This window comes from Lathamus discolor, chromosome 2 (assembly GCF_037157495.1).
Source record: "Lathamus discolor isolate bLatDis1 chromosome 2, bLatDis1.hap1, whole genome shotgun sequence".
Classification (NCBI taxonomy): domain Eukaryota; kingdom Metazoa; phylum Chordata; class Aves; order Psittaciformes; family Psittacidae; genus Lathamus; species Lathamus discolor.
The window spans coordinates 69,915,805-69,924,810 of record NC_088885.1 but is presented as its reverse complement, the minus strand read 5'-3'; positions in this window follow the sequence as shown (position 1 = coordinate 69,924,810).

Genomic DNA, 9,006 nt, shown 5'->3' with positions numbered 1-9,006 from the left:
TAGTATTTGATTGCTATAAATAGCATTTTGATTTGAGATCTAACTTTCTAAGTTTAATTCAGGTATTTAATATCACCATTGTATAATATATTGCTGGATTATTCATCAATATAAGGTATACAGATGAGGCCTTTGGAGCTAAAAATCTAAAACCTCTTAAAATTAGGTGGCTGGAGATTTTAGTAGTTTGAAATGTGCTAAGCTTTTATACAGACCAAGAAGTTTTGAAGGCTCAATATTTTGTGGGTTTAGAGGATAATCAGGTATTTATGCAACTCAAATTTTGACTGTGGCAATATACAGAATAGAACTTAATTCTTCAGAAATGCTTACAGAAACCACTGTAGATAGATAACTGATTTACAGTTAGAAAAAGGCTACAGTATTTTACATCTGTATTGATACCTATCACAGTTGTACCATAAGCTTTACAAACACAATCAGCATTATAACCATTTGGATTTGGCTGAGCAAATAAGGAGGAGAGGAAAAAGGAAACTTGAAAATCTTTAAAAATGATTAAGGTGAAAAAGGTCTGTTAGTCCACTGACAAAATTGGGGGCCTCCAGTACTGGCTTCATCATACGCAGTAGGTCATACACAATGCAGGATAATATCTCTCTATAAAGTGTCTTGTGAATAGAATGTGTTATGCAAATTTGTATTAGAAATAAGTGTTCATATTTTCACTTGAAGTTACCTAAATTAAATGGTCATGACCTAGGCATTATTCTCAAACTGAAAGATAGCAAGATTAGCTATGGAGAATGATTTAACATGTAAGTTGATTTATGATGTTGCAGGACTATATTACACTCAAAGGTATTAATTTTGAGTTGTGGATGTATTACAAGTTCATGTAACAGTTTAGCTCCAATTAACAAAACAAAACAAAAAGGGTGACATCTAAACTGTAAATACTGTATGCTATTATTTTTTAGCAACTTTTTTATTTCCCTGTTTGTGTACAGTTCTTTATGTACGTATAGAAACAAACAAAAAAAGCAAATCACAACATTTTGAGAAACTTTTGTAGTTAACTTTTGCAGTTAACTTTTGCATTTTAATTGCAGTAAATATCTAAACATGTCCATTGAGCTGTTTGTTTAGTTCTAAGTTTTCACTGTATGTGTTCAGGTTCTTTGAAAAGCAGCAATAACAGTTGGACATTTATTTTAAGTAAAACTTTCTTCTGAGCAGTTTCCACTTCCGCGCTTTAGAATGGAGACACAGTGGAACATTTGTCCAATTGTAAGATTTCAAGAGCCTTTAAGTAGTTTTTACGTCTCTTACTTTTTGTGATAGAAAACGTTTCATGGTAGCTTGTATACAGAATTTACAAATCAAACACAATTCCTTGTGATAATTTATTTGATTAAAAATTGCTGATAAAATATTTTCATGAGCTTTCCATAGCTGACTGCATGTCCTTATAAGTAACCATAAAATTGTGTGTAGACTTCTGTGTGAAATGCTCTGATAACAAGTTTTACATTTTATGAACCTTATTGAAATGTACAAATGTACACATAAAATAAAGCTAAAATTAGTAATTAAGTGATGCACTTTCTTCTGCAAGCATCTTATTTCTGCTTTATAGATAGGGAAAAAGCCCTCAGTGGAACCTGTGTTGTCACAAGGCAGAAGTGTGCTGTCGGTGAAACTTTAATTTCTCCTTTTTTTCCTACATTGTTTAAATACCTATGGCCTCTGTTTCTGATAGCTGAGTTCTAGCATATGGAAAAGAAATGCCTGAGCAGGTGAAACATATGCAACTGGCAAGTTACAACAGAAACTGAGGCAGTTGTTTTGTGGTTATAATAAGGATTTGTTTATGCAACTGGGTATACATAATTTAGAAAACAAACTGGTTGTAGAAATGGAAACCAGATTGATTTAGTTCATCACGTTAATCTAACTCATAAGAGAATGCTGTTTGGGGAAAAAGATGCTTAGTCAACACAATGTAAATGTTTTTATCTAGGTGGTGTTTGTTGTTGTTGACCTGCTGAGGTTTCTAGATACTATTTATTCTGGCTTTATTTTTAAGGAAGTTTAACTCACTATGAGTGTATTAGTCATTACCTCTTGGAGATGCCATTTTGACAAAGTATAATGTAAGCTTATTTTTAAATAAAAATACAGTTTTATTTGTTTTATATTTTATTAAGTCAGTCTGAGAACATTCACCAGTAAATATGTATCTCTTCCATGCAGACTGAAAGTACTGCCTTTAGAGATGGCATCACAATAGCTAATTTCTCATCAAGAGCTTAATGGACTTTTGAGAGTACAAAACCACGTTGCTATGTCTTGAAGTAGTGGTGGAGGGTTTGTTGGTTGTTTTTTTTTTTGTTGTTGTTGGATGCATTTGTTTTGTTTCGTTTTGGGGGGGAGTTTTTTGGTTGGTTGGTTGGGTTTTTTTTTTTTAACTTCTAAGTTAAAGTTGTTCTCAAGATGAACTTTTATTGCAAGTGGTGGAGGCACAAGAAGGGAAATGGATCTAGAGGAAAAGATCCAAATTATCTGATTCTTCTGATTGTAAACTCTGGAGGAACTTGTGCGAGGTACAATGCAATATTATGCACAAGTAAGCTTTCAGAGTAACTGCCAGAAGCAAGCAGCTGCCTTAATTTTGTACCCTGAATGGGCTAACTGCCTCTGCAGAACAGCTGGTTACCTTTGGGATCTGCCTTTGACCACAGCATGGATGCCTCACCACCACAGTGCTTCCTGATTGCTTGCCTTGGACCACTGCAGGAATGTTTGTGAACGAAAAACAGAGTTGTGACCGCATCGGGAACCAGGGGGACAGCAGGGTCTGAAAGTGCTCCAAGGTAAGTCATCTCCACTCCCAAACTGAAGCCATCTCTCTGGGAAGAATGATGTCCAAGTGCCATTTCTACTATGCCACAGCTGCTCATTCAGAACTAGTTTGGGCGCTTCTCGAAAAAATTCCTTCTTGGAAAATAAGATATGTTTATTTTTAAAGCATATTTTCTCCTGAAGAATAAGACTTCCTTGCTTTCTGATCAGCTTATTTTCAGGGAATAGTGCTAAGCCATTGCATCTTACATTGTCTCAAAGAAAGGTTTTAAAATCAGTTTCAGTCATTCTGGCACAAAAGAGAAATAGTTTCTTCTTTAAAATACCAAAACTAACTTGCCTGATGAGGTGAATATTAACAGAATAAAACTTCACATCAATATGTTTTATATGTTATAAAATATATGACACGTCTACATACATGTATGTAGATATAAATGTAGATGTATAATACAGAATGTTATGTGTATGTCTGTGTTTATTTAAACTGCTCATACTGGCTAGTTATGTAAATAATTGGGGGTTTTACCCTTTCTTTTAAAAATAATACCTGTTATTTCTTTTTTTAAGTATTTTCTGTAAGCTTGGGCACAGAAGTATAGTGTAGGTGGAGCTCATTCAACTGTAAAATAGGATACATTTTTAAATTATTCAGAGAGCATAAATACATGATTTTTTTTCCAAATATGTTCTTTTTGTCCAAATAATTATGGCATGTATCAACCCAACTGTGTTGATGGATTGTAGAACAACACTGATTACTGGCATTCCAGGCGTGATAGTTATTGGCAGCAGCAGGGGGTTTTATATTGTTAAAAGCTGAATGAAAATATTGTTGTAGAATAGCAGCTTAAAATTTTATCAGTAGAAAGGGAGCCAGAGTAATCAGTTGTCTGAGCATATAGCTTCCTATTTACATACAGTGCATTTCAACACAACTCTTCTGAAAGCAGACACAGCTATCCTTTTCACAGCACCTGTCAAGCAGTACCTTCATACAGTGATTGCATTTTACTTTAAAGCTGTGTAAACAGTCTGCAATGCTATTTAAAAAAGTGTTGCTTTAAAAAAGAATAATGCCTGCACTCTTTGTTCTTTCTTCAGTACTGTAGCAGCTGCAGCTAATGCATGCCTTTACTGCTTTTAGTGAAAGTCTAGTGCACTCTCATTGTAGGATTGGATATTATTTGTTGTCCACTACTATTCAGCATGAGGCATTGCTTCATACATCACCTGGGAAAGGTGTGCAGCATTTCTGGGACTGGGTATCCTAGAGCTTTAGCCTCTGGCTGTTCTTCTGTGTGTTAGTACGCACGACCAGGACCTACCCCAGTTAGGTTATAACTAAGTGTAAGACAGTAGGAAAGAGTGATCTAAAGGCAGGATGGGAAGTACAAGGCAATAGGCAGCATTATTTGGCATGCTAAAATGATAAGGTTTAAATAATTATTTTTTTAATTATAGTTAATATATAGTTAATATAGTTAATAATTTAAATAATTAAATAATAATTTAAATAATTATTTTTTTAATTATAGTTAATAGTTGTCACAAAGTTAATACTGTTGTCACAAAACTAAGTAATTTGAGTGATTAGGGATAAAGCATAACAGTGTTTGAGAAGTTAATAGCTGCTGGAGAGTGACATGACATCATGACAGGTCCATTGGATGTAGGTGAAAATATATAGTGTATAAGATGGCTTGAGTGTCACAAGGTATGGAATACCTTGAAACAAAAGCATGGAATTTGCCAACCGTATCCTGGGCTGCATCAAGAGGAGCGTGACCAGCAGGTTGAAGGAGGTGATCCTGCTCCTCTACTCTGCTCTCGTGAGACCTCACCTGGAGTATTGTGTGCAGTTCTGGTGTCCTCAACATAAAAAGGACATGGAACTGCTGGAACAAGTCCAGAGGAGGGCCACGAGGATGATCAGGGGACTGGAGCACCTCCCATATGAAGATAGGCTGAGCAAGCTGGGGCTGTTCAGCCTGGAGAAGAGAAGGCTGCGGGGTGGAGACCTCATAGCAGCCTTCCGGTATCTGAAGGGGCCTATAAGGATGCTGGGGAGGGTCTCTTCATTAGGGACTGTAGTGACAGGACAAGGGGTAATGGGTTAAAACTTAAACAGGGGAAGTTTAGACTGGATATAAGGAGGAAATTCTTTCCTGTTAGGGTGGTGAGACACTGGAATGGGTTGCCCAGGGAGATTGTGAGTGCTCCATCCCTGGCAGTGTTCAAGGCCAGGTTGGATGAAGCCTTGGGTGGGATGGTTTAGTGTGAGGTGTCCCTGCCTGTGGCAGTGGGGTTGGAACTAGATATCTTGAGGTCCTTTCCAACCCTAACTATTCTATGATTCTATGAATTTAGGTGGGGTGGAGAAGCAGAGCAAGGGATCAGATGACCAAGACTAGGATGCACTGGGGAAAGATCTTTGTAGTGTATGAAAGGAGGACATCAAGGAAAGGTGTCTTTCTCAGGACTAGGGGGAAAGCATACTGCAATAATGAGAAGGTAGATAGTGTGAGCTTCATCTGAAATGCTCTTCCTCCTACCTGTAGGAGAGATTTATTATTCGGAACAAATCTGTAGATATCTACATCAAAGATCATGCGTCAAGTTTACCACTTTGAATGATGGCAGTGCTCCATAGGGAATGAGAGAAAGTAGTGAGATATGAAAGAATAACGTATTTTACTGGAAGAATTAGACATATATTACGGAATCTTTATATTTCACTTAGCACTCCTTCAGTCAGGTGCTGCACAAAGGTACGCATCCAGGACTGTTCTCAGGTAGGAGGAATGCTTCTTTTCTCACAGAATTCATGTTCTGTGTTTTTCATGGTCCTGCATCTGTTGCATAATGCCAAAATAATTAATTTTAAAACTATTAAGGTTCACATAATATTTAACTTATTATCTAATTTGTTAGTTTAGGGAATATTAGAACAGGTGCTTTGCCAAATAATTTTTCCACAAATTTAAGAAAGTATTTTACTTTATTGTTTTTAAAATGAGCAAACAAAAAAAAAAAAAACCTAAACCAAGTTTAAAGTAAATTACTGCACCAGATCATATCCTCTGTTTTTTTTCCTTATCCTAGAGTAATACAGAATTCCTACATTAGAAGTTTATTACTGTAAAGGAGTGGATTTTTTTTTTTTCCTCTTGCACAGTATAATATTTTGCAATGTGGAAGTTCTGTCACTAGGTGGAGATCTTGGCCTGTGCATGCTTTCTCCCTCCTTTTCTCCCCTCCCACCGTGCACTTCTAGATAATGACCAAAGCAGCAATCCTGTTTCAGTTCTGTTTTTGAATATTATATCTACAAAGGTAAAAACTTTTGCCTGGTGTCAGGTAGTAAGGGTACAGTTTGGGAATGGGCAACAGACTGAGGTGGAAGGGAATCTCTCTTTGAGACTTTACAATTATTTGAGTTGCTGCAGCAAGTCCTTTTTTACCATGCAGTGCAGCTGTAACTCAGCACCTTCTACAGCCTGACAGAGTGGGCCTGTAGAACTGGGAATCTTTCAGGAATTGAACATGGTGATTTTGTCTGCTATATTTGCTAGTGCAAGTTGAGACTCAGACTCCCATAGGGTAAATTTAGGCTCACCCCTGTCAGTGCATGACATTGAATTAAAACTTGATACAGTTCCAGTGTGTATCCTGGAAAGTGAAGTCCCCATTGGCTTTCTATTTGGTCAAACTACCCTGCTTCCAAAGATGGAATATGTTTTCAAAGCTGAGATTTCGGAAGTATTGAAATGTGGACGAAGCTCAAATTCTAGTTCTCAGTCTTCATGTAGATACTATTGGCCATTTTGCTGTACAAGAGAACATTGTGAACGAAAAGAAAAAATGTCTGGAAATTAAAAGAAAAGTTTCAAGCTACAGTTGACCCTTTTCTCGTACTGTTCTTTAAACCTTTTTGTTTTAATGAATTCTCTTCTTAAGTCTTATGTACCCAAACTTACTAAGTTGGCATCTTCATCGAGATGACCTGAATAACCTGGTGTATGAAGGTTTTCTTGCAGTTTTCTTCTCCCTAGCTCTGAGATGGAGAAATAAAATAGACCTAATCACCCTTCAGCTTGTTATTGTATCCTAACTGTAGTAAAGAACCCCTTTTATAATGATATCCAACTTTCCTACCATTCTGTAAATAGTAATAGTGATTAGCTTGTGTTACATTAAGCATATTGCCCATTTTGTTGGGGGAAAAAACACCACCACCACCAGAAATAAAACCCCCCAAAACCAAACAAACTCCATACAACTTAAAAAACATGGCAGGGGAGGTAGGGGGTGTGGGTTGGGGTGTTGTGTAGTTGTGGGGGTTTTTTATGTGAGTTACAGACTTGTATATATCATTCCTCCCATCTTCAGAACTTTGAGATTCCTTTTTTCAGATAGGAGATATTCAAGGAAGAAGCACTTCACTGCCAAGACATTGTCTTATTAACCTTTGCAAAGGATTAACCATGTATTTGGCAGTTGAAGTAATTTATTTGAGAAAGAGAGGATCTTGGTCAACGAATGCCTTGACTGAAGGGTCCAAGAAGATCAGCAATTGGATCAATAAAAATTACAGTAAAATCTCAAAGTTAACTGCAAGAGAAACTTACTGTTTCCCACTGGAAGTAGAAGTATTTTTGCAGGATTTCATGTCCCATGGGAAAGATTCCAAACATGCCTGTAGTGAACTAGACACTAGCTGTTACAGTGGAGAAGGAATGTGCCTGAAATTCCTGGTATAAGCATTAAAAATCCCATACTTTCGCTTATCTTCCTAAACAGTCACATAATCGCAGTGGCGGCATATGCTCAGGGCTGAGCCACTCATTTTCATATTTTGGATTTATGACTTCAAGCCTGATTCCATCTCCCAGAAGACCTCTTAAAAATAGATACTCAAACCATTCAGTTAGTGTGAGGTGGACTTTATGATCATCAGTTTTCTGCTTGGTATTTTCCAGACTGGGTAATCCTTTTGGCAGAATGGTTTCAGACAAACACAGTGTTTTGAAGATGTGGTGTTGTAGAGTATATTTTTTTTATATATACATTTAAAAAACAAACCAACCAGCCATCAAACAAAAAAAAACCCAAGCCTCGACACTCTTTCAGAGCAGAAAGATGAATGCTAGGTGACTGAATGCAGAAGGGGTTTTTCTTCAAACACTGTTTTTCTTTATGTGGAGTCCCAGTCTTTACTGAAACTCTGTGCTAATATCACTGTAGAAATAACAGCACTTATACTGCCTTCTCTATCTGGCAGCTTATAGCTTGATTGAGAGGTATTTTATGGTATAGTGTTAACAAACACAGCAGACAAGTTTGTTCATGCTATTTTATACTAGTATATTATCCTGTAATATAGAGGGGTGGAGGAAAGAAGGACTTAAGCTTTTGGTGGGTCTTTGCATTTAAAGTGAACTCCTTTTTGGATCAGTAAGATAGTCACTCCTTTATCAGTCACTTAACTTTGCCAAGCCTCTGAGTGCAGGTTTCAAGTAGGTTAATAATATAAAAAGATCTCCAATTTCTGGATTTAAAAGGTGTGGGGGGGTTTGGGGGTTTTGTTTGGTTGTTCTTTTTTTCAGACAGGCTAAAGAGACTTTGGAGTGATTCTGCTAACTGAAGTTATGTGACTGGTGATTTCAACAGGGTGATATCTGTTAAATCTAAGCTATAAGCATCTTTGAGATATCCTATGGAAACTTCCAGTTGGAAAAATAAAATTTGGGTCCCTATTAGAAACTTTCAATAATACAAATAACAGCAATACTCTTTTCCTTTACCTGAGATCTGAGGAATGAGTTTTCCAGCAAGTTTGCAACGCAACAGTTGAATATTCTTGCTTTTGCTGAGAGACATGAGCAATGTACTGTGTGGATCGTGAATTTGAAAGGTACTGTAAATAAACTGGGAGTGATTTATTACACCAATAATTAAACAGAAAAAGTAAAACAAGCATTTATTAAATACAGAGATTGCATGATGGGCCATTGTTCCTGATGTTAAAATACTGAATTTAAAGTGATAGAAGATTCATTTAATAAGTTCAAACAGTTCCAATTTTGAAACTGAGACTTGTGGAGCTGTGAGTTTTGAAAAAATAATACCTTAATTTTTAAATGAAACAAACAAAAGTCTAAAGAGTCTGACCTATTG